This window comes from Arachis ipaensis, chromosome B4 (assembly GCF_059453495.1).
Source record: "Arachis ipaensis isolate K30076 ecotype BB chromosome B4, ASM5945349v1, whole genome shotgun sequence".
In the NCBI taxonomy this organism is placed as follows: Eukaryota; Viridiplantae; Streptophyta; class Magnoliopsida; order Fabales; family Fabaceae; genus Arachis; species Arachis ipaensis.
The window spans coordinates 126,286,088-126,310,409 of record NC_142439.1 but is presented as its reverse complement, the minus strand read 5'-3'; the positions used below and the strand labels follow the sequence as shown (position 1 = coordinate 126,310,409).

The 24,322-nt window shown below is 40.1% G+C and overlaps 2 non-coding genes across 2 annotated transcripts; one reads left to right on the top strand and one right to left on the bottom strand.

Annotated features, from left to right (window-relative positions):
* Window positions 1-3,075: 3,075 nt before the first annotated feature.
* On the bottom strand, window positions 3,076-3,179 carry LOC148569126 (small nucleolar RNA R71). The gene has a single exon (XR_015882558.1). It is a non-coding gene; the product is annotated as a small nucleolar RNA R71 (small nucleolar RNA).
* Window positions 3,180-17,534: 14,355 nt separating this feature from the next.
* LOC148569125 (small nucleolar RNA R71) lies at window positions 17,535-17,641 on the top strand. The gene has a single exon (XR_015882695.1). It is a non-coding gene; the product is annotated as a small nucleolar RNA R71 (small nucleolar RNA).
* Window positions 17,642-24,322: the final 6,681 nt, after the last annotated feature.

Here is a 24,322-nt window from a genome sequence, read left to right as displayed (position 1 = left end):
AATAGTGAGAAACAAAACATATAAAGTTGTTTGTGATTTCAATGTTCTTAGGCAACCAAGATAGATTAACTTCAAAGGATCTAAATTAATTTAGATACCCAAGGTTACTAAAGAGTATGTGCATATTTGCCTACATCCAAGAAGAAGAAAGACATGTGGTACTTAGATAGTGGATGCTCTAGGCACACGACGGAAAAGTCAACATTCTTTATCAAAGGAAAAGGTTTATGACTTTCGGTGATGATGGTAAAGGAAAAATCATTGCTATTGAAAAAGTTGGCAAAGATCTTTCTACTTTCATTGAAAATATTTTCTTGGTTGATGGGTTGAAACACAATCTTTTGAGTATTAGCCAATTTTGTAATCTTGGTTATTTGGTAATTTTTAAAAGATTAGAATGCCTTGTTGTGAATGAAAAATTTGATGAAATGTTGTTTGTTGCAAAATGATGTGATAATGTGTATGTCCTCACTTTAGATGAACTTAAGAGTCAAAAGATTATGAAAAATGGCATTAGCACAAAAGACTGGTATCAAGTTTGACAAAGACATCACTTGTGATGCTTGTCAAATGGAAAAATAAACCAAGTGTTTTTTAAACCTAAGGAAGACATTTCTACTAAAAGACTTCTTGAATTGCTACATATTGACCTCTTTGATCAAACTAGAACTCAAAGTCTAGGTAGTAAAAACTATGGCTTAGTGATTGTGGATGATTATACTAGATTTTGTTGGGTTCTATTTCTTGCACAAAAAAATGATGCATTTTTAGCCTTTGAAATTTTTAGCAAAATGATCCAAAATGAAAAAGGCTTAAAGATGGTTTCTATTAGAAGTGATTGATGCGTGAAAATCTTGTACCCTTTTTCTTATAATTTTTTAGTTATTTTTAGTTAGATTTTATTTAGTTTTACTTAATTTTAGTGCAAAAATCCTCTTTAGATGCTACTTTGAGTTGTTTTAGTATCTTTATGATTTGAGGTGAAATTCGAAGCAGTTTGACAGAGCTAAAAACAGAAAAGCTGGCAAACTCCCCCCAGGTGGCTAAACACCCAGCCAGCGTTTAGCGCCAGCAGTATGTGTGAAAGTGCTCCCCTTAGGGTGTTAAACGCCCAATTTGGTGTTTAACGCCAGCAAGCTGAATTCGAATGTGAAGGCCCACTCTTGGAGCATCTCTAGTGGATCTAGCATTTAGTATTAGTTATATTTTATTTTCTTTTTGTAATTTTTATTTACAAACAATATCTTTTAGTTTTAGAAATGATTATTTTATTTTATTTCTGTATCAAATTAGATTAGTATAAAAGGAAAAAAGATCTCTTGTATTCAGATCTTCGCCCTTCCACACGTTTTTCAGAATCCTAGTTTCTCTGTAAGTCATGAGCAACTAAACCTCTTGGTTAAGGTTTTGAGTTCTGTTTATTTTTATGGATTAAGACTATTACTTCTCTATTCTAATTAATGTATTGCTTCTTTTCAAGGATTGTTTTGATTTTTAATCTTATGAATTTGGGTGGAACGAGAGTATGACCCTTATTCTACATGAGTTCTTGTGATTCTCGAAAGAGTTATCTCGCTTGAACTACAACTTGAAAACAAATTCCTCCTAAATCTCTAATTACATAAACTAATTGGGATATGTGACATATAATCCTGTTAGCTTCGGGTAATTAGGGTTTCTGTGGCTAAAAACTAGTTTTTGAACTTAAACCCTCTAATCGAAATTAAGTGACCATGAGAGTGGCGGTTAATGAAGGTTAGAGGAGGCTAAATCACTAAGAGATGAGGGTTTAGACATTTACAGTTTACCATGAATTGAATCATGCATTGTTAAAATAGTTGGTAAGAACTTTTAATCCGAAAAAGTAAACATCTTCGAAGCGTTAACTGTTTTCTCATACTGCTTTTACGGCAAACCCCTTATTTCCTCTCTTTATTGGTTTATTTATTGTTTATGCAAGTTGACTCACCAAACAACCTTTTTCTGTTTGCCTAACTAAACCAACTGGATAACCATTATTGCTCAGTCCGACAATCCTTGTGGAATCGACCCTCACTCATCTGGAGTATTACTTGGATGACCCGATGCACTTGCCGGTTAAGCTGTGGGAATCTCGAATTCCTGCACCAAGTTTTTGGCGCCGTTGCCGGGGATTATTTGTGATTGACAACTACTAGTTGTATAGTTGCTTAGGTTAGGTATTTTTTTAGTTTTATTTATTTTCTTTTTCCTTTAATTTTTGGTTTTTAATTTTATTTATTTTCCCTTAATTTCTGATTTTAAGTTTGGTGTCCCTTTAATGTTTTCTCCTTTATATTTTCGAAAATTTTTACATCCTTTTCTTCTCAATTACAAAATTTTTAAGTTACTTTTTCATTTTTATTTTCAAATTTTTTAGTTAATTGCTTACTTTATTTTATCTTATTTTATTTTATTTTATTTTATTTCTTTTTACATGGGATGTCTCACTGGAAGTTCTCTATACTTTGACATAGAGACTCCCACTTTTTCTTTGTCTTTTGTTTGTTTATGAGCAGGAACAGGGATAAAGAACCCCTTCTTAAGTTTGACTCTGAACTTGAGAGGACCTTGAGGCGGCGTTTGCAACAAGCTAAAGCTTACAAAGCCAGAGAGAATTTCAAGGAGACCTTTGAGAAGGAAGCTATGAACGTTAAGGGTGGGAAACCTAACGCTAATGAGTAAGCAAGGAGGACGCTTAGCTTATATGCTGCACCCACTCCTAACTTCTATGGGCGCAAAATAGCTGTACCCGCCATTCGTGCCAATAATTTTGAGCTTAAACCTCAACTGATCACTCTGGTGCAGCATAATTGCCAGTTTCATAGACTCTCACAGGAAGATCCAAACTTATTCATTTCTAACTTCTTGCAGATTTGTGATACTGTGAAGACGAATGGAGTGAATCATGAGGTCTACAAGCTCATGCTCTTCCCATTTGATGTAATGGACAGAGCAAAGTAGCGGCTTGACTCTTAGTCCAAGGAGAGCCTGGACACGTGGGACAAGGTGGTCACTAGATTTCTGACCAAGTTCTTTCCACCTCAAAAGCTGACTAAGCTTAGGATAGATGTCCAAACCTTCATACAGAAAGATGGAGAGTCTTTCTATGAAGCTTGGGAGAGATACAAGCTGATGATTAGGAAGTGTCCTCCTGACATGTTTTTAGAATGGACCAGGCTGCAGATCTTTTATGATGGCCTCACTGAGATGGCCAAGATGTCACTGGACAACTCTGCAGGTAGTTCCCTACATATGAAGAAGATGCTTGAAGAGGCTAATAAGCTTATTGAGATGGTTGCTAACAACCAATATGCACTTCTGAGAGGAACCCTTTGAACTCTGGTACTATGATAAACCACTATTTTATGGTTTATCTTGTGCTCAATTGAGTGGTTATTATCGATTCTTTACTCACTTATTCATATAAATTGTATGGTTTTACAAATCCTTCATGATTCTGTGATATAATTGAAAACATGTTTCCTAGACCTTTAAACTGTCAAATTTTAATTATCCTTTATTACCATTCGATGCCGTGATATATGCGTTAAGTGATTTTAGGGATTACAGGGCAGGAATGGCTCAGAGGATGGAAAGGAAGCATGCAAAAGTGGAAGGAATACAAGAAACTGAAGGAATTGCTAAAGCTGTCTAGCTTGACCTCCTGATACTAAATTGACCATAACATGAGCTACAGAAGTCCAAATGAGGCAGTTCTAATTGCGTTGGAAAGCTAACATCCGGGGCTTCGCAACAATATATAATTTGCTATAGCTGCCCTGAAGATAGGCAATGGGCATGCGTGGATCACGCGCACGCGTGACCTGGCAAAAATCCAATCCATGCTCACGCGTGGACGACGCTCACGCGTGGACGATGCTCACGCGTGACTTTGCCGCGTGCTGGACGTATCAGAAATTGCTGGGGGCAATTTTTGGGCTGTTTCTGACCCAATTTTCGGCCTAGAAAACACATATTAGAGGCTATAAAGTGGGAGAATCCATCAATTCATGAAGACAACATTCATAATTCACAATTTTTAGGTTTTAGATGTAGTTTTCTAGAGAGAGAGGCTCTCACCTCTCTCTTAGGTTTTAGGATTTAGGATTTCTCTTAGTTTTAGGTTTATGGTTTACTTCTTCTTCATTCAAGGTTCAATGTTCCTTTAATTTAGTTTTTCTTCTACTTTTATTTATTCTAATGCTTTCACTTGTTAATTACTTATGTTGCCAATTGGCTTATGAACTCTTCATGTTAGATTTGAATATTCTATTTAATATAATTTGAGGTATTTCAGATTTATGATTGCTTTCTTCTATTTATGATATAAATAATTTAGATTTTTCCCCCTTTGCTTTGGTTGAGTAATTGGTGACACTTGAGTTATCAAACTCAGCTGTTGATTGAAAATTGGAATTTGCTTATTGATTTGGATCCCTCTAAAGCTAGTCTTTCCATAGGAGTTGACTAGGACTTGAGGAATCAAATTGATTAGTCCATTTGACTTTCCTTTTTTTAGTAAGGGTTAACTAAGTTGGAGCAAAAGCCAATTCTCATCACACCTGATAAGGATAACTAGGATGGAATTTCTAGTTCTTATACCTTGCAATGGTTTTCATGATAATTAATTTACTTTCTTGTTAATTTATTTTCCTGTTCCTTATTTCAAAAACAAAAAAATATACCTTTTTCCATAACCAATAATAAATCATACTTCCCTGTAATTCCTTGAGAAGCGACCCGAGGTTTAAATACTTCGGTTATAAATTTTATTGGGTTTGCTTAAGTGACAACCAAAACTTTTGTACGAAAGGATTCTCTGTTGGTTTAGAAACTATATTTGCAACGTGATTATTTTTGTAAAATTCCTTACCGGCAAAAATCCGTTCGTCAAAATGGCGCCGTTGTTGGGGAATTGCAAACGTGTGCCTTATTATTGGTTATTGTAAATATTTTATTTTGCTTGTTTATTTGTTTTTATTTTTGTTTTTAATTTTTATTAGTTACTATGAGTTCTCACCCCCGTCTCTTTGAGTTTGGTTCTAATGTTGTTGAAAGGAGTGGAAGCTATAACAGAAACATGCATCAAGGTCGAAACAATTACAGATGGAAGGAGCCACGAGGATCTGATCAACCCTTTTGGCAACAACACCTTCCAAGATACCATGGACAACGACCATTCTACAATGCATGCCAATACAATAGTTATGGTGGACCTTTTCGTGACAACCAACCTCCACCAAATTACTATGGTTAAGAGCCATTCCAAGGTGCGTACCAAGATGATAGATATGGTAGACCCCCTTGTAGTTACCAGCAAGCTCCATCATATGCCAATAAACCACCTCCTCAACATAGCTTTGAACCACCATACTCACAAGCCACCTACAACCATTCACCTCCATATAATCCTAACCCTTATTCACCCCAATTCCAATCTAATTACTCCCAAGAACCACCACTTCCATATACACCATGTCCATATCCATCGACCCAAGAATCACAGGCTTGCCTCAAGAAAATAGTAGATCAATTTCATGCAACCTTTCATCAACTGGAGCAGGCAATAAATCAATTACCTTCCAGACGTTCGGACACTCAAGGAACCCCCATGGCTTCATGTGGAGAATCTAATGAAGAACGTAGCATGAAGGAGACACTAGAAACTCCAGTGGACAGTAAGGAGCATGACTTTGAATTGGAACAAGTGGAGGAAGCTGGAATTATCGAAGAAGAAGAATTTGTTGAAGACTTAGGAGATGCGGAACGTCCATGGGAAAGCCCAGTCATAGAGCCCCCTTCTAAGGAGTTTGAATTTGATGTTGAGGAGGGTGTACAACCTCCAAGGCATACCATGGTTGAAGACTTTGAAGGGAATGATCAAGAGATAGATTCAATCATTGATGAATTCTTATCTACATTTGAATCCTCTCCCATTGGACTAGACATGGAGATCAAAGAAGAAGAAGCACAACCTCCCATGCCATTGGTGAATAATGAAGAAGAGATCAAATTGGAAGAAAGCTACCGAGAGGAAGATGTTGATATTGAAGAAGCTTGCAAAGAGGTGGAAGTTGTCAAAGAAGAGCCCAAGGGAATGGAGCTGGAGATCACCTTGCCAAGGTTGTTGGAGACCTCTCCCCCAAAGCCATCACCATCCATCCCTTCATTCAAGTGGGTAAATCTCTCATCTCTAAGCTTAATTAGCCCACTTGAATATGCCTTGCTTGAGGCGGATGGGCAACTTAGAGCTCTTTGTGGCTATAAGAGTAAGAGGGAGATGGTTAGTGGTTGGCAACACAATCCTAGGTTCATTGTGGTAGGAAGCTCATGGCTGAATTATCATGGTTGGAAGAATACTAAATTGTATGGGTCTAGAAAGTTGTTTGGATGTCTCAATGAGAATTTAAATTGCGTGCCACCCAGTTGGAACAATGATGATCACGGCAAAGACGGGTGCAAAAGCAACGTTTGGGACCCCGTAATTCATTCTAGCAACCAACATTCCCGGAGCCATGTCACTTGCTTTAACTTGCTTGAAGGCTTTGTGCAACTAGTATGGGATCCCGGAGGAGGCTATTGGAATTGCAAACATTGGTGGAGATTCCTGGATGAGTTCAAGCACAAGCCACCATGACACGGAGCTCACCATATGTCCAACTTAAGGACTTTAACTAAAAGTGCTAGGTGGGAGACAACCTGCCATGGTATAATCGTTCCTTTTATTCCTAGTTTATTTTATTTTAATTTTATTAGTGTCATTCATAATGTTTGCATTAGCATCTGCATGCTGCATTCTGCATTTTGCATTAAAAAAAAAACGCGTCCCACGCGTGCGCGTGAATCACGCGCACGCGTCACATGCGACGCTAAACCTTACAGAAAGTTACGCGGGAGAATGGCTGGAGGCGTGCTTTAGGCACAAACACGCCCACGCGTGCGCGTCCCTGATGCGTCCGCATCAATTACAAAATCAGTCTTCCACGCGTACACGTCACCCACGCGTACGCGTGACCTTACAAATCGGCGTAAAGAGGTGTCAGGCCGAAAGTTGTGCTGGCCTAGTGCGGGCACTGTGCCCAAGGCACAACATCACCCACGCGTACACGTCCCTGACGCGTACGCGCCATTTTCAAATTTTGCACACTCACGTGTACGCGTCAATGATGTGCACGCGTCGTTTGAAATTTTGGCACACACTCCAAAACAAACAGAGAGTTGTGCGCGCGCAAGGATGCCTTCGCGCGAGTAGCACAAACATGGTCACGCGTACGTGTGACCGACGCCCACGCGTCACCTTCCAAATTTTGCGACCCACGCGCACACGTGGAGTACGCGTGCGCGTCAATAGCGCAACATCACCAGATCCCTGCACCGCCACTTTTATTATCTTTTCTTTTCTAATCCTTATTTCTTTCTTCTTTCTTTTTCTTCTTTCTTCTTTATTATCCATTCTTTTTCTCCTTCTTTCTTCTTCCTTTCTTACTTTCTTTTTCTTCATCTCTTTAACTTCTCATCCTTCTTTTCTCTCATTCTATTTTACTTAATTTATCTACATACTTTCATTCATTGCATTTTAATTTTGTGCATATTTTTATTTTCTTTTCTAAATTTATTATTTTTCCATTGGTGTTAAATTTTCTTATTCAACTGTTGCATCTTTTCTTGAATTATTCTGGTGTTTCATGACTTGTTTTACTCTGACTGGGTATTATTCTTCATAAGTCAATGCTACTCCTTCATGATACTTATATTATCTTGCATTGACATAAACTTACACTATCTTGTATTACCCACACTCTCTCCCCATTATTGCAACTTTTACACCACTGGTATGCCATGTGCTTTTATTGTTTTCTCACTTGCATGTTGTAGCTACCATGTAATTGAGACCCTCATTATTTGGCATTAACCCACCCAGACTTTATTTATTTTCTTATCTTTATTTCTGGGTTACTTTTTTTTCTTTTTTCTCTTCTTTCAGGCTAGCCACCGAGAAAGAGAAAGAAAAACTTCTATATGGGGTAACAGACAAGTCCATCTGCACAATCTCTAGAGAAAAACATCAGTTGTAACAGCCCGTCCACCTGCACATCTCAGCATGCACCGAGGACGATGCAATCTTTAAGTGTGGGGAGGTCGATACCGACTTCTGTGGGTTAGTTATTTCCTTCTCAACACCATTGTTTTATTTTTTTTGTTGGTTCATTGTTGCATTTGCATGTTTGCTTGATTTTGTGCATATTTTACCACTACTTGGTTAAAGTAATATTTTTTTTTCAAGAAACTTTTTGTAGCATTTTACTATTTTGAATTAAAATTTTTATTGAACTTGTTTGAAGAAATATTATACTGGAACATGGTTTAGAGCTCGAACACACAAAACCAGTAAGATTTTGAGCCTATTTGATCGGTTGCATTTTACCAACCAATATTTTATTTTTGGTGTGTGTGTTTTCTCTCTAAAATTATGATCTTTGTCTTGCTTAATTCTATATTTCCATGGTTTGATGTATGCATGCACTTATATGATTGAGGCCTTGTTTCACTAAGCTTACATACCCATATGGCCTTAACCTTTCATTATCCTTTGCAAACCAATTTGAGCATATTTTACATCTTTTATTCTTTACTTTAGCACATCATTAACTCTAAGCGAAAAACAATAATGTCCTTAATTTGAATCCTTGGTTAGCTTAGACTAGTGAGAGTGCTTATAATTTAAGTGTGGGGAAATTGGATTTGGAAACGTTTGGTTTTGGAAATTAAGTATGTTAAACTTCTTTATGAAAATGTAAAAGAAATGTTTAGGACATGTTCATGCATTCAATAATTTAATTATATGCATTGAGAAAAACAAAAGAAAAAAAGGAAGAAAAAGAAAAAAGGAGAAAAAGAAAAGAAAAAGAGCAAATAAGTAAAAGGGGACAAAATGCCCCAAAGTAAATGGTGAAAGCAATACATATGTACTGTACTCGAAATTAGGATGCATGAATATGTGGAAAACATGGTTAATGGATAGTTAGATGTTGTATTATGATTACACGGATTGTCTAAGTTAGGTGAAAATTTTAAGTTAATTAAGGATTCAGATTTTAGTCCACTTGGCCAAATACATTCCTACCTTGACCCTAACCCCATTACAACCCTTAAAAGACCTCTTGATATGTGTATCTGTGCATTAATTCTTTGTTGATTGGTAGAAGAAAAGCAAGCCTTAGAAAGCAAGATTAGTAGAGAATTGAGAGATCGAACCTTAAACACCTGAGCGATTAGAGTGCATACACTTCCAGTGAGGGTTCGATGCTTGATTCCTTGTTCCCGGCTTTCATGAGCTATTTTCTTCTGCAAGTTCACTTGTACTTTATTTTGTGATTTGAATTAGTGAAATCCAGTTCATATTTGTTCTTAAAAGATTTGTTTACTTTTAACCAAGTAGGTAGAAATATTTTGCATGTAGTTGCATTCATATAGATAGGTTGCATTTCATACTTTTTACCATTCCTCTTCACTCTCTTATAGTTTCTCCTGAGCTTAGCATGAGGACATGCTAATGTTTAAGTGTGGGGAGGTTGATAAACCACTATTTTATGGTTTATCTTGTGCTCAATTGAGTGGTTATTATCAATTCTTTACTCACTTATTCATATAAATTGCATGGTTTTACAAATCCTTCCTGATTCTGTGATATAATTGAAAACATGTTTCCTAGACCTTTAAACTGTCAAATTTTAATTATCCTTTATTACCATTCGATGCCGTGATATGTGCGTTAAGTGATTTCAGGGATTACAGGACAGGAATGGCTCAGAGGATGAAAAGGAAGGATGCAAAAGTGGAAGGAATATAAGAAACTGAAGGAATTGCTAAAGCTGTCCAGCCTGACCTCCTGGTACTAAATCGACCATAACTTGAGCTACAGAGGTCCAAATGAGGCGATTCTAATTGCCTTGGAAAGCTAAGATTTGGGGCTTCGCAATGATATATAATTTTTCATAGCTTCCATGAAGATAAACGACATGCATGCGTGACCTAGCAAAAATCCAATCCATGCTCACGCGTGGACGACACTCACGCGTGACTTTGCCACGTGCTGGATGTATCAGAAATTGCTGGGGGTGATTTCTGGGCTATTTCTGAGCCAGTTTTTGGCCCAGAAAATACAGATTAGAGGCTATAAATTGGGGGAATCCATCCATTCATGAAGACAACATTCATAATTCATAATTTTTAGGTTTTAGATGTAGTTTTCTAAAGAGAGAGAGAGAGGCTCTCTCCTCTGTCTTAGGTTTTAGGATTTAGGATTTCTCTTAGTTTTAGGTTTATGGTTTACTTCTTCTTCATTTCAGGTTCAATGTTCCTTTAATTTAGTTTCTCTTCTACTTTTATTTATTCTAATGCTTTCACTTGTTAATTACTTATGTTGCCAATTGGCTTATGAACTCTTCATGTTAGATTTGAATATTCTATTTAATGAAATTTGAGGTATTTTTGATTTATGATTGCTTTCTTCTATTTATGATATAAATAATTTAGATTTTTCCCCTTTGCTTTGGTTGAGCAATTGGTGACACTTGAGTTATCAAACTCAGCTGTTGATTGAAAATTGGAATTTGTTGATTGATTTGGATTCCTCTAAAGCTAGTCTTTCCATAGGAGTTGACTAGGACTTGAGGAATCAAATTGATTAGTCCACTTGACTTTCCTTTATTTAGTAAGGGTTAACTAAGTGGGAGCAAAAGCCAATTCTCATCACACCTGATAAGGATAACTAGGATGGGATTTCCAATTCTTATACCTTGCAATGGTTTTCATGATAATTAATTTACTTTCTTGTTAATTTATTTTCCTGTTCCTTATTTCAAAAACCCAAAAATATACCTTTTTCCATAACCAATAATAAATCATACTTCCCTGCAATTCCTTGAGAGACGACCCGAGGTTTAAATACTTCGGTTATAAATTTTATTGGGTTTACTTAAGTGACAACCAAAACTTTTGTACGAAAGGATTCTCTGTTGGTTTAGAAACTATACTTGCAACGTGATTATTTTTATAAAATTCCTTACCGGCAGAAATTCGATCGTCAGACTACTCAGAAGAAAGGAGTCGTGTAAGTGGACACACTAGATGCCATTTTGGCCCAAAATAAGTTCATGTTCCAGTAGATTAGCATGATCTCTCAGCACTTGACCGGGATGCAAGTCTCAGCTGTTAATACTCAAGATGCATCCTACGACGTGACTGGAAGCTACAACTAAGGGGATGCTTGTGGCTATGCTCAACCCACTACTGAGCAAATTAACTACATGGGCAATTCCTCTAGAAATCCCAACAATGATCCAGATTCGAATACTTTCAATCAGGGATGGAGGAATTACTCTAACTTTGGGTGGAGAGAGCAGCCACAAAAGCCTCAACAATACTTCAACAACAACAAGGGCGGATCAAATCAGAATAGATTTAACAACCGGCAGTTCCAACCCTCTTAGTAGTAACCAGAGCCCTTTCACCTGTAGAGCATCTCTGACTTAGCCACAACAGTTTCTGAACTTTCTAAGACCACCCATAGCTTTATACAAGAGACAAGAGATTCAATTCGAAATTTGGAAGTACAAGTGGGTTAGTTGAGCAAGAGGATGTCTGAGAGACTGACGAGCCACTATTTTATGACTTATTTTGGATCGAATCGAGTGGATTTTATCAACTTTACTCACACTTATCTATATAATTTGCATATTTTTAAGTTCCCTTCCGAATTTTGTGCTGCCATTGAAAACATGCTTTCTTGGCCTTAAAATTGCTAATTTTTAATCCTCTTTTATTATCATTCGATGCCGTGATATGTGCGTTAAGTGATATCAGGGTTATACGACAGGAATGACTTAGAGGATGAAAAGGAAGCATGCAAAAGTGGAAAGAACACAAGAAATTGAAGGTTTGAGAAGCTGAAACAAACGCGTGCGAGTGGCTGACGTGTACGCGTGATCACGCCATCTTCCAACTGACGCGTACGCGTAATTGATGCATACGTGTGACGAGCGTCACGTGCTGCAATAAAGGGAATACACTGGGGGCGATTTCTGGGCTATTTTTGGCCTAGTTTCAAGCCCGAAAAGGAAGACAAGAGGCTACGGAGTGGAGCTGGAAGGGGAGATTCCATTCATTCATTCATACACTTTAGTTTTAGATAGATGTAGAATTCTAGAGAGAGAGGCTCTCTCATCTCTCTAGGTTTTAGGGTTTCTTCTTTTATTTTCAATTTCATCTAGGTTTAAGTTCTACTTCTTATCTTAATTCAAGTTCCTCTTTTATTTTCTTGTTATTACCTCTTTGCTTTTGGTGTGCGTATACACAAAACCCACACTATTTCGTACAACAGCAGCAGTACCAGCAAGTGCACTGGGTCGTCCAAGTAATACCTGAGCGAGTCAAGGTCGATCCCACAAGGATTGTGGCTTGAAGTAAGCTTATGGTTGTCTTGCAGGTCTTAGTCAGACGGAATCAGAAGGAGTTGTAATTTAGCTATTAAGAAGTTAGCTATTAGGAATTATATGATGGGAATTGAGTTGGGAGTTTGAGTTGCTTTGTCTTTCTGAACAAACTCTGGTACTATTATCTTTGCTTGTGAATGATCCTCTTCTATGGTAGGCTGTAAGTGATCAAAGCCATTGTCTGTGGTCATTGATCTCCTCTGCTACAGAATGAACGCCAGGGCCCTTGGTCATTCAATCCAATGGAGGGTGAAGCTCTAACAGGCTATTCTCTTGGCGATCCTACTCAAAACGCTACAGACAAGGTTGAATCTTCCGGATCAGAGAACACTGCTTCTTTGATTCTAGCCTATACTACGGAGACCTTAATATCCCCGGAGATCGACTGAACTGGTGTATCGAGAAGTCTCCAATGAAATCGTGGATTAACCGTCTGAGAGATGTATAAACATAGTTATTGGCTTGTGTTTTTCTTCCGGGTATTCACAGGAACCCAAGTAGATGTGGGTGTTTGTCAGGCACATTCATCTTAATGTGATGTACATAGCTAATTTGTCAGATCATCCTGTTCATCACGATGAAGATCGGATATACATCTTAGAGATAGATAAATCCAAAAAATAAGAAATTTACATGGACATTTTATTGAGGCCAAAAAGAATAATCATTTAAGACAATAATATATCCTAATATGGCATGCAATTTATATTTGATACCATAAATATATATTATTAATTACCACAAGAGGAATGCCGAGAATGCCGAGAATGCCGAAGAAGCTCAAAACCTCAGCACAGATGGTGTTAGAGGGCTAACGATCTTAGAAGCGGAGGTCAACATAGCGCTCGAGCTGCTCGTCTTTAACTAGCTTGCTGATGTAAACCATCATAGCCAAGCCACAAGCAATGATAAAATTTCAAGCTCCCCAAAGATTTTTGGCGCCACCAAATACACGTGCAATGGGTCCCACAGCCAAGGACATAGCACCCATAACCAACCAAGTTAGAATAAGACCATAATTTCTATACCGGTAGCCTGTGTCATACACTGTGTCAACTTTAATCCTAGGCTTCTCACCGTACACCTTCTTCCCCATCCAATCAGAGATGTACATGAAGAGCATTGACCACGCCAACCAATTTATTGATGTAATTGTCATGAGCGACAACATCGGCTTCTTTAACCCTTTCATCATCCCTTATATTTCACAAAAATATGTAACCACCGTCAATCTATCAACTTCCTCTATCTGCTCACTTGAGTCCTCAAGTAATACCTGCTTGTCCTTGACGCAGAAAAGAGCCACACCCGTCAAGGACAATAGAAGGAGCATCAACAAGAATAAACCGCCTTTCACGTTTGCGCAGATAGGGTCACATGCTTTTGTAATCGTGAATGGTAACTATTCCGGAGGTTACCTGAAGCTGTAGATCGATCCGAACGAGATCTGAGTTGGTAGTCGGAGCTAACGTGTCCGACTCGTTGGATTTGGTGATGATACTGATGCTTTGTCACCGGTGGGTGGTGGTACCTGCAAGAGACTCCGATGCTTAAGTTAGCACGTGCTTTAGGCAGGTTTTTAGTATAATCAGAGTATGAGTTACAACTGGGTGCTCCAGTGTATTTATAATGGTGTAGAGTGACCTTTTCTGGAGATAAGATATTTATCTTATCTTATCTTTGAGTGGAGTCATCTTATCTTTAAGGAGAACCGCCTTTATCTTTCTAGACTTTAATTGCCTTTAGATTTGGGCTGGGTTCCTTCATTTGGGCCCTCTTTGGGCTCTTCTGCTGATTTGGCTGAGCTCCTTGAGAAGAGGTTGGGTAATTCTGACCTGAAGAGGTCGGTCAACTTGTCTTCAATCAGCCCGGGTCATACAGCTCGACCCAGGGCAGGAACAGTAACATTGTCGGAAATCTCTGAAGGTACGTAGCCAAGTAACCCAACACGCTTCTCACTGCCATGAAAAATGCGAAGAGCGTGTTTGGCAGTCAGATTTTTCGTCGGTCGCTGGCAGCAAGGTCTCCAAGGAAATATCGGCAGGGGACTTGGATCATGTTAATCGACGTGTCCAACATTCATAACCCAATCATAAAGAGGACTATGGTGCGTGGCCGAGGTTCTGTACAGAAGAGTGAGTCTCAAAAGGCATATCCAATGTCTTCGAAGAAGCCAATCATCAAAAGAGCTCTGATAAGGCAATGGCACTGGCATGGATAGAAGGACGGAATCGCTCAAGTTTACAGGTGCATCGGCTGTTGTAGTAACCAAGGATGGGCTCAAAAACCAAGTTGGAAATGGGACCGCCGAGCCAGACAAATGAGATCCATCTGACAGGTACTCCGAAAATCTAGCAGACGGGTATAAGGATTGTTAGCTATATAGCTGAGGGAAAGTGTATTCCGGCGGCGATGGAGGCCACCATGATCAGCTTTCAAACTAGGCTTGGCTGCCCCAGTGGTGATCCCTATTACGGCTGAGTCGGTGCTGACCTCGACTCCAGCTGCGCCGGTCTCATGACTTCGTAGTGTTACATTCGAGGGATGGAGAGAGTGTTTGACGGAGAGCTCGTTCGAGGGATACGGAAAGCACATTCAAGGGATGGAAAATGGGTTTGACAGAGAGAGACAAAAAGGTCTTCAAGGGATAGAGAGTGTGTTTGTCGGAGAGTGAGGTGAGAGTGTGTTTGAGGAAAATTGACAGAGGTGTTCGTGGGATGGATAGGGTGTTTCATAGAGAGAGACAGAGGTGATAGTGTGTTTGAAGGAAAGTGGCAGAGGTGTTCGTGGGATAGAGATGTGTTTGACACCTTTGTCTCTCTCTGTTAAACACACTCTATCCCTCGAATACCTCTGTCTCTCTCTGTCAAATAGACTTTTCATCCCTCGAATGCACTCTTCGCATCCCTCTAACGCGCTCTCCGTCAAACACTCCCTCGAACCTAACACTACATAGTTATGAGACTGGCGTAGCTGGAATCGGGGTCTGCACCGGCGCAGCCGAAATCGAGGTCACCACCGGCGCAGCCATGCCTAGTCTGGAAGTTGTTCATGGTAGCCTCCATCGCCGTCGAAATCCACTTTGCCTTGGTTGTACAGCTAGCAATGCAAATACCCGCCTGCCAGATTTTCAGGGTACTTGTCAGATTGATCTCTTTCGCTGGCTAGGATGCCCCGTTTCCTGCTTGGTTCTCGACCTCATCCTCGGTTACTATAGTAGCCGATGCACTTGTAAACTCTTCCTTTGGTGCACCTTGTATTTGACTTTCTGCTGTTGCAACCTCTTCACTACACGTAGACTCCTCCTCTATTATACCTTCAAGTTCTTCTTCTTCAAAACTTTCCTGCACTGTGTCTTCAAGTGAGTCCAACCTCATACATTCTCCCATTTGCTCTGGTGGGTAACTCATGGCCTTGAACACATTGATCGTCATCTTTTCCTTGTGTAATCTCAGGGTGAGATCTCCTTTTTGTACATCAATTACAGCTCCAGCAGTGGCCAAGAATGGCCTTCCCAGAATAATGAAAGCCTTGGCTTCCTCCTGCATGTCCAGCACTACAAAGTCTGCTGAGAAGATAAAATCTCCCACCTTCACCAGCAAATCTTCTACGACGCCATGCGGGAACTTGAACGATCTGTCTGCCAATTGTAAGGCCATCTTTGTTGGTTTAGCTTCCTCAATCTTCATCTTTCTCATCATAGCTACTGACATCAAATTGATGCTGGCTCCTAAGTCACACAGAGCCTTTTCCACTGTGATTTCCCCTATAATACAAGGGATTTGAAAACTCTCGGGATCCTTCAATTTCTGGGGTAGTTTGTGCTGAATGATAGCACTACATTCTTCGGTTAGTATCACAGTCTCGTTGTTCTTCCAGCTTCTCTTCTTAGTCATGAGCTCCTTCAAGAACTTTGCGTAGAGTGGCATTTGTTCTATTGCTTCAGCAAAGGGTATGTTGATTTACAGTTTCTTGAAGATTTCCAGAAATCTCGAAAACTGATTGTCATCCCCTTTCTTCCTTAATTGCTGAGGGTATGGGACTCTTGGGGCGTCTGGCTTCAGCACTCCTTCCCGTTTTTGTAAATTCAAAGTGGGAACTCGAGCTTTGTCCTACTCTTCTTCCTCTTTAGTTGAGTCCTCTTTTTGTGGTTTCTGGGGGGTTTCCTTCAGTTCCTTCCCACTCCTAAGGGTGATAGCCTGACACTCCTCCCTTTGTGTTGAGCTAGTCTTGCTACGAAGGTTGTGGTGGGGGATTTATTTGAATAAGTAGCCAATTTGTGTCTCAAGTTTCTTGATGGCAGCATCCTGATTCTGCATATTGAATATCACCTCTTCTCGGAATGCTTTACTATCTTGAATCTCTTTGCTTATGCCTTCAAGTAGATTCTCAATCCTTGAGATTCTTTCATCAAATGATGACAGGTCAGGCTGAGTAGGGTTATTCTGGCCTTGATATGAATGTAGGGAGTTGTTGTTATGGGGGTGTTGATATGGTCTAGATGTGAAGTGTTGGGTGGCTGCATTGTTTGGATTTGGGCGTCTTTGATCAAGGCTTTGGTCTTGTTGATTTTCCCACCCAAAGTTTGGGTGATTCCTCCATCCAGGGTTGTAGGTCTTGGAGTATGGATCATGGTTTTGCCTAGGTGAATTCCCAATGTAGTTGGCTTGCTCCTGACTACCCTCTGCTTCTTCATTCACTCCTCCTTGGGTTGTTGATGAAGTGGATACTGCAGCTACTTGGTTCCTCTCCATCTTCTTGGTGAGGTCAGCCAGCTGCTGGGTAATGAGCTTGTTTTGGGCCAGCAGAGCATCTACATTGTTTAACTCCATTACTCCTCTTGTGTTCCCTCTTTCGGAAGCATAGAAGTAGTCGTTCTCTGCTACTGTTTCAATGACATCTATGGCTTCCTCAATAGTCTTCTTCTTGTTCAAAGATCCTCCGGATGAATGGTCTACGGCCTTCTTTGACTCATAAGAGAGCCCTTCATAGAAAATGTGCAGCTGCACCCATTCATTGAACATATCTGGTGGGCACCTCCTTGTTAGGTCTTTAAACCTCTCCCATGCTTCATATAGAGTCTCACCATCTTGTTGCCTGAAAGTTTGGACTTCAGCTCTCAGCCTATTGATTCATTGAGGAGGGTAAAATCTTGCTAAGAATTTGTTCACCACGTCTTCCCAAGTTGTCAAGCTTTCCCTTGGGAAAGATTCCAGCCACTTGGCTGTCTTATCCTTGAGTGTGAATGGAAATAAGAGCAGTCTATAGGCGTCAGGATGAACACCATTAGATTTTACTGTGTCACATATTCTCAGGAAGGTGGTTAAATGTTGATTTGGGTCCTCTTGGACACTCCCTCCGAACGAACAGTTGTTCTGCACAAGGGTGATGAGCTGTGGCTTCAGTTCAAAATTGTTGGCATGGATGGTTGGCTTTTGAATGCTACTTCCACAGTTTCCTGGGTTTGGATTGATGTAAGAGCCTAAAACTCTTCTCAATAACGTTGAGAAGCCTCCCCCTTCCTTACGTTAGAGTCCACGTTAACTTAGTTAACGTGGCTCTTTTAACGTAGGCTTGCCATCCTTCGAGAACGTTAGTGACACTTACCATTGTCATTAACGTTCTAAATTGCCCCTATTTTCCACGTTAGAGTCCACGTTAACTAGGTTAACGTGGCTTCTAATGTGGCCTTGCTAGCCATCTCCAATGTTAGTGACAAAGTTGAGTGTCACTAACGTTGGCTCATCTTTTCCTTATCCACGTTAGCTTCCACGTTAACTAAGTTAACGTGGGAGTTAACGTGGCTCATGGTGGCATGTGTGGCTCCTTCCAACGTTAGTGACAATGTTGGGTGTCACTAACGTTGGTGATCACCTTCTTTCTCCACGTTAGCTTCCACGTTAACTAGGTTAACGTGGGAGTCAACGTGGCTCATTGGGGGCTTGTGTTCCTCCAACGTTAGTGACAATGTTGGGTGTCACTAACATTGTCGACCACATTGTTCCTTCACGTTAGCTTCCACGTTAACTAGGTTAACGTGGGAGTTAACGTGGCTTAATGTGCTTTGGCCAATGTTAGTGACAATGTTGAGTGTCACTAACGTTGGCTCCCCCTCTTTCTTCTTAACGTTAGAGGCCACGTTAACTAAGTTAACGTGGACTCTAACGTAGCCACTCATGATCTTGGTCCAACGTTAGTGATAATGTTAAGTGTCACTAACGTTGGCTCCATTTCTTTACTTCCACGTTAGAGTCACGTTAACTTAGTTAATGTGACTCTTAACGTGGGTAATGATGGCTTTGAGAGCGTTATTGGCAATCACTTTTCTCATTAACTTTGCAAGCTACTCCCATTCCACGTTAGTGTTAACGTTAGTGTAACTAACGTAGCCACTAATGTGGTTCTTCTTTGCTTCCTTTGTCCTGAAATCAAGCAATAACGTGCATCAAAGTTCTAGTCCAAGTCATGGGAAATGCAACATCCAATTTTGTCCTTAAATTCATGCAAAATCCTCATGAAATCATGTAAAGTGCACAATGTATGCTTGAGTCAAGATGTAAGTGAATATCTACCCAAAACTAGCTTATTTCCTAGGGAAATGCATGAAACTACCCTAAAAACAGTAAAGAAAAGGTTAGTGAAACTGGCCAAAATTCCCTGGCATCACAACACCAAACTTAAAGCTTGCTTGTCCCTAAGCAAGTACTGGAACAAGAGAATGATGAATGGAATGCCAAGAGAATTGAGTCATTCTTGTGGAAGTCATGTCCCTGGTTTTATGGTGGTTTCATGCATAGCAACTTAGGCTCATTCCTGGCTTTCAGACCTTTATCATGTCCTAAAATACTCACTTGTTATTGCATTCCATGAGACTTTTATTCATTGATCCTTTTATTGTTATTTGATGGCTTATTTTTGTTCTTAAGCTAAGTGCTCTGTAAGGGGGCAACTCTTTAAAATAAGCTTTCAGCCAACACTCCCGAACCAGTTTGTTCAAGGTGCTAGGTGTTGAAGCACCCCTAAGGACTTACTTGATACACACCACAGGCACATAGTTTATTTATTTTCTTTTCTTGAGACCTTGGTGTCCAGCACCTCTTTGGGTTACTAAATGCTCTGTGGTGAGGGTTACTCTTGATAGTGGACTTTCAGCTGATAATCCCGGGTTAGTTAACCCAAGTTACCAAGTGATAAGGCACCCCTAAGAGCTTATTCATCCAAGTAGATCCCTCACACAGGAGCATCACAGACACATGCTTTAAGATTAAAACCATTGGTGCCTAGCCTTATTGCTTACTATTTTTCTTTTATTCCTCAACTTTGATTGTTCTTTCCCTTTTTCTTATTAGGATCTTCTTATTTATCTAATCTCATGGGGTGTGTCTCAAGCATAGTATTCATGACAGATAGTTGTCTTCCCACCTTATGGTTGAACCAACTTAGCTAACTTATGACCACACCACAAACTCATGGACTTACTCCCTAGTATGAACTCCACTCTGGTCTTTTGAAAACAATCATTCTCTTTTCATTTGATTCAAAAGGGACAAGCATACAAGTAAGTAAAGAAATGATGCAGTAACATAAAGACCAGCGACAAAAGACCTATGCATCAAAACTTTAAAAGACAGAATTAAAATAAAGTTCAAATTACGAGCAACTATTAATCAAAAGTGCATCTGAAATTCCAATTTTCAACAATTCTGGGTACAATGGTATTAAGTAACAATACAACCTTCTGGTGACGATTTCTAGTTGCCTTCTTTCTTTGTCACCATCCTAATCCTTGCTACCTCACTTCCTTGGGTGAAAGTGCACCATTTCCTCATAAGATTCCTGCAAAGTTATTTGAAGTTGCTTGTTCCCAAAGCACTTGAGAAATAGTTAGCTTGCATGTATGCTTGTGATTTCTGAACTTAATTTGGTGTGTGAACACCAAACTTAGTTCCGTGCCTAGTACCAAACCTTGCATATATGCTGAGAACCTCATATCTTAAAACACTTATTAACTAAAGTCTAACTACATCTAAGTGGTTTCCCTTGATTGGTTGGAGCTAGCAATGTGTTTTGGGAGTGGAGTGTAATTCTAACTACTGTCCTTTGGTGGAACACCAAACTTAGAATTACACTATCACTCTTGGATTGTTCTGGTATGGAACACCAAACTTAGCTCCTTACAATACAGGGGAAACAACTTGTGATCTTTATTGAAATAAAGGTGAAAAGGAAAATACCTGAGGTTGGGTTGTCTCCCAACAAAGCGCTTCTTTATCGTCACTAGCTTGACGATTCCTCCTTCACTTGAGATGATAGTTTACTCTGGGGTTTTCCCCTATGTTGCCCAGGTAATGCTTGAGTCTTTGTCCATTAACTGTAAAAGTCCTCTCTGAACCTTCATCCATGACTTCGATGTGTCCATATGGCGATACTTTTGTGACAAGAAAAGGTCCGGACCACCTTGATTTGAGTTTTCCTGGGAACAGTCTCAATTTGAAATTGTAGAGAAGTACTCGCTGCCCCTTTTCGAAACTTCTGGGTGCAAGACGCATGTCATGTCTTTTCTTTGCCTTCTCTTTGTACATCCTGGTATTTTCATAGGCTTGTGACCTGAATTCCTCCATCTCTTGCAGCTGTAAGATCCTCTTTGCACCAGCGGCAATGCTGTCGAAGTTTAGTATCTTGATAGCCCAGAGAGCTTTGTGTTCCAGCTCTAGTGGTAAATGACAAGCCTTACCATACACCAGTTGATATGGGGACATTCCAAGTGGTGTTTTGAATGCTGTTCTGTATGCCCAAAGAGCATCATCCAGCTTCTTCGACCAATCCTTTCTTGATGCACCCACAGTCTTTTCCAGAATCCTCTTTAGTTCTCTGTTGGATATCTCAGTTTGTCCACTTGTTTGGGGATGGTATGGTGTGGCTACCTTATGTTTTACCCCATATCGTAGGAGAAGAGCTTCTAGTGGTTTGTTACAAAAATGGCTTCCTCCATCACTGATGAGTGCTCGTGGGACTCCAAACCGGCTAAAGATATTCTTCCTGAGGAAGTTCATGACCACCTTGTTATCGTTTGTTGGGGTTGCAATAGCCTCTACCCACTTGGAGACGTAATCTACTGCTACCAAGATGTAATTGTTTGCATATGAGGTTGGGAGTGGTCCCATGAAATTAATTCCCCACACATCAAACAGTTCCAGTTCCAAGATGAAATTCTGTGGCATCTCATTTCTTTTGGGCAAGTTTTCAGATCTTTGGCATTCATTACAGCTCCTTACCAGTTCTTTTGCATCCTTGAAAAGGGTGGGCCAAAAGAATTTGCTTTGTAACACCTTTGCTGTTGTTCTGTCTCCTCCAAAGTGGCCTCCATAACATGAGCCGTGGCAGTTCCATAGGACCTCTCGTCCTTCTTCTTTCGAAACACATCGTCTAAGGATTCCATCTGAACACTTCTTGAAGAGATATGGCTCATCCCAGACAAAGTACTTTGCATCATTCATGAGCTTCCTTTTTTGATGTTTATTGATCTCTGGAGGTAATGCTCCAGATGCCTTGAAGTTGGCAATGTCTGCGAACCATGGTGCTTTGTGAGCTGTCATCAACTGCTCATCAGGGAAGAGCTCGTTTACACTTGTATTATGTGCTCCACCTTCATTATGAGGAATCCTGGATAGGTGATCTGCTACCTTGTTCTCCACTCCTTTCTTGTCTCTGATCTCAATATTGAATTCCTGCAATAATAAGATCCATCTTATTAGTCTTGGTTTTGATTCTTGCTTGGCAAATAAATATTTAAGTGCTGTGTGGTCTGTAAAAACAATCACTTTCGCACCAATGAGGTATGATCTAAACTTGTCAAATGCAAAAACTATTGCTAGCAACTCCTTTTCAGTAGTGGTATAATTTCTTTGAGTATCATTAAGGACCTTGCTAGCATAGTATATCACGTGGACTAAGTTATCTTTCCTCTGTCCCAACACTACCCCAACTGCGAAATCCGATGCGTCACACATCAATTCAAACGGTAAATTCCAATCAGGTGGGGAAATGATAGGAGCAGAGGACAACCTCATTTTCAAATTTTCAAAGGCTGACATACATGTTTCATCAAAGATAAATGGTGTATCTGATACAAGCAGATTGCTTAAGGGCTTGGCTATCTTTGAAAAATCTTTAATAAACCTTCTGTAAAAACCAGCATGCCCTAAAAAGCTCCTAATTGCCCTGACATCACTGGCTGGAGGCAGTTTTTCAATAAGTTCTACTTTGGCTCTGTCAACCTCAATGCCTTGGTTAGAAACTTTGTGACCAAGGACTATTCCTCCTGTCACCATAAAGTGACATTTTTCCCAATTCAAGACCAGATTGGTTTCTTGGCATCTTTTCAATACCAAGGCAAGGTGATGTAGGCAGCTAGGAAAGGAATCTCCAAATACCGAGAAGTCATCCATAAAAACTTCAATGAATTTTTCTATCATATCTGAAAAGATAGAAAGCATGCAGCGTTGGAAAGTCGCAGGTGCATTACATAGCCCAAATGGCATGCGCCTGTAGGCAAACACTCCATATGGGCAAGTGAATGAGGTTTTCTCTTGATCTCTGGGATCAACCACTATTTGGTTATATCCTGAATAACCGTCGAGAAAATAATAATAAGCGTGCCCTGCGAGTCTTTCCAACATCTGATCCATGAATGGAAGGGGGAAATGATCTTTTCGTGTAGTCTCGTTGAGCTTCCTGTAGTCTATGCACATCCGCCATCCTGTGACTGTCCTTGTAGGAATTAGTTCGTTCTTCTCATTGGGAACCACGGTAATTCCTCCCTTTTTTGGGACGACATGCACGGGGCTAACCCAGGGGCTGTCTGAGATTGGTTAAATTACCCCCTTGCCACAACTTCATAACTTCCTTCTGTACCACTTCCTTCATGATTGGGTTCAACCTCCTTTGGGATTGAATGGATGGTTTGGCATCTTCTTCCAGCAGTATCTTGTGCATACATATGGCCGAACTTATCCCCTTCAAGTCAGCAAGAGTCCAACCAATGGCATCTTTGTGGTTTCGCAGTACTTTGAGCAGTTCATCCTCTTGATCTTGGCTGAGGAAGGAGCTTATAATCACTGGGTAATTTTCATCTTCTCCTAAGTACGCATATTTGAGAGAGGGTGGCAATGCTTTGAGTTCAAGTTTGGGTGCTTCTGACTTTTCGTTCTCTTCCTTTGGTGCACCTTGTATTTGACTTTCTGCTGTTGCAACCTCTTCACTACACGTAGACTCCTCCTATATTATACCTTCAAGTTCTTCTTCTTCAAAACTTTCCTGCACTGTGTCTTCAAGTGAGTCCAACCTCATACATTCTCCCATTTGCTCTGGTGGGTAACTCATGGCCTTGAACACATTGATCGTCATCTTTTTCTTGTGTAATCTCAGGGTGAGATCTCCTTTTTGTACATCAATTACAGCTCCAGCAGTGGCCAAGAATGGCCTTCCCAGAATAATGGAAGCCTTGGCTTCCTCCTGCATGTCCAGCACTACAAAGTCTGCTGGGAAGATAAAATCTCCCACCTTCACCAGCAAATCTTCTACGACGCCATGCGGGAACTTGAACGATCTGTCTGCCAATTGTAAGGCCATCTTTGTTGGTTTAGCTTCCTCAATCTTCATCTTTCTCATCATAGCTACTGACATCAAATTGATGCTGGCTCCTAAGTCACACAGAGCCTTTTCCACTGTGATTTCCCCTATAATACAAGGGATTTGAAAACTCTCGGGATCCTTCAATTTCTGGGGTAGTTTGTGCTGAATGATAG